Source organism: Schistocerca americana, unplaced genomic scaffold (genome assembly GCF_021461395.2).
Source record: "Schistocerca americana isolate TAMUIC-IGC-003095 unplaced genomic scaffold, iqSchAmer2.1 HiC_scaffold_875, whole genome shotgun sequence".
In the NCBI taxonomy this organism is placed as follows: Eukaryota; Metazoa; Arthropoda; class Insecta; order Orthoptera; family Acrididae; genus Schistocerca; species Schistocerca americana.
Genome location: NW_025726648.1, coordinates 22501 through 25000, shown reverse-complemented (window position 1 = coordinate 25000; position 2500 = coordinate 22501).

Below are 2500 nucleotides of genomic sequence, written 5' to 3'. Positions count from 1 at the left end.
CCTCGAAACCCTCTCAGGTCCCGGCGGCGCGCAGCGCCGTCCTAAGTACTTGGTCGGGTTCGAGAGAGGCGCAATCGCCCGGAGTTTGGCGAGTAGACGCTTTAGGTGCGACCACCCGTGCTCCCAACTGAGCTTGCCGCTGCCGACAGAGGCCCGGGAGCGTGCTGTCGTGGCATTGCCGGCGGGAGACAACACGCGCCACCTACGGTGGCCGGCAGCTCCAACGCCAGCGCCACAGAAGGACAAAAGCCCCACTTGGGTGCCGAAGCGAACTCTCCCAGCACAGCGCACGCGCCAACACGTCCGCACAGCTGCGATACAATCCACCTGCGAGAACCGCAGAGGCGACCGAGCAGCAGACGGCGTCGCGGCGCCGAGCGCCGGGCGGCGGCGCATCCTCAGCGCACACAGTCCTCAATCGGACCAGCACACTGCAGATGTCCACCGCGCTTCGCACCGGGCCCGCGAGGACCTACTTTGGCCGCACGGCGCCGCGTGCAGGGTGCGCCGGCGCGCAGCTGCGCCGCCTGCCGCCTCCGTCGGCCGGCGCGCCTGCCACTGGCCGCCCCCACCAGCCGGCTGTAGCGCGTGCGCCCACGCACCGCGCGGCCAGCACGCCGGAAGGCCCCCCCTCACCGGCCGGGGACGGTCCCACCCAGCCACCGCCGCGTATCGCTTCACACCCACATGCCATTCACGTTCGTGGGCATGGTGGGTATCGCTGAAACAACCGGTTGGTAGCTCAACCGATCGTCGCCATCACTGATTCACCTCTAGCGAGAACAACCGCACCACAACGGATAACCAGTTCTTCATTTGCGTAACGTCACCAGCAAACGTAGACGTCCATCGCCATTTGCAAATTCAACGATTGTTGCATGCCTGTGTCAGGTGTCACGACACACTATGTCTGCCCACATACACGCAACAACATGTGCACGCTTCGCGAACACGTGGAAGGTGGCCCCCGTACGTATGCGATGTCCATTGCGCGAACGACTGTCAACCGGCCTCTGTCGCATGTCGCAGATGTGGAACGCAGTGCACCATGCTATCACGGTGTGTGAGAAGAGACGACTACGTCTGACAACACGCGCCACTACATCAACAGACGGCTCATGCTGATCGCCATCCACGGCATACCATACTGCAATCCAGCTCTTATAGGGAGACGACACGTAGCTGAGTGCACAATATTTGGACCGTATGGTTCGCCGTTGTTGGCGCAGTCGTGGTACGGTCACACATGTACCACGATGTATCATTCAGTACATGAGGACCAATGTGCGGTACAGTGTGTGATTTGGACGTACAACATCAGCGGACAGTTGCCACAAGCCGTACCACAACGTAGGCTGTGCTTCGCCATGCGAATGCCAATGAACAACTGCGAAGGGCATTGAGCATGTACGTCCTGCCGCCATCCGCATTACAGTGTATAGCTGCAAGGTGTTTAACATGAAGCGATACTCTGGGGACCGGGCAGTGCGAGTAGCAAACTATATTGCGGGGGTTGCAGTTAGGCAACACTACACTAATTTAACGCGTCGTATGACAATTACAGAGCAGGTTAAGGCCCAACGTGTGTTGGGTTAAGGCCCAACGTGTGTTGGGTTAAGGCCCAACGTGTGTTGGGTTAAGGCCCAACGTGTGTTGGGTTAAGGCCCAACGTGTGTTGGGTTAAGGCCCAACGTGTGTTGGGTTAAGGCCCAACGTGTGTTGGGTTAAGGCCCAACGTGTGTTGGGTTAAGGCCCAACGTGTGTTGGGTTAAGGCCCAACGTGTGTTGGGTTAAGGCCCAACGTGTGTTGGGTTAAGGCCCAACGTGTGTTGGGTTAAGGCCCAACGTGTGTTGGGTTAAGGCCCAACGTGTGTTGGGTTAAGGCCCAACGTGTGTTGGGTTAAGGCCCAACGTGTGTTGGGTTAAGGCCCAACGTGTGTTGGGTTAAGGCCCAACGTGTGTTGGGTTAAGGCGCAACATAGGTTAGGTTAAGGCGCAACATAGGTTAGGTTAAGGCGCAACATAGGTTAGGTTAAGGCGCAACATAGGTTAGGTTAAGGCGCAACATAGGTTAGGTTAAGGCGCAACATAGGTTAGGTTACGGCGCAACATAGGTTAGGTTAAGGCGCAACATAGGTTAGGTTAAGGCGCAACATAGGTTAGGTTACGGCGCAACATAGGTTAGGTTAAGGCGCAACATAGGTTAGGTTAAGGCGCAACATAGGTTAGGTTAAGGCGCAACATAGGTTAGGTTAAGGCGCAACATAGGTTAGGTTAAGGCGCAACATAGGTTAGGTTAAGGCGCAACATAGGTTAGGTTAAGGCGCAACATAGGTTAGGTTAAGGCGCAACATAGGTTAGGTTAAGGCGCAACATAGGTTAGGTTACGGCGCAACATAGGTTAGGTTAAGGCGCAACATAGGTTAGGTTAAGGCGCAACATAGGTTAGGTTAAGGCGCAACATAGGTTAGGTTATGGCGCAACATAGGTTAGGTTACGG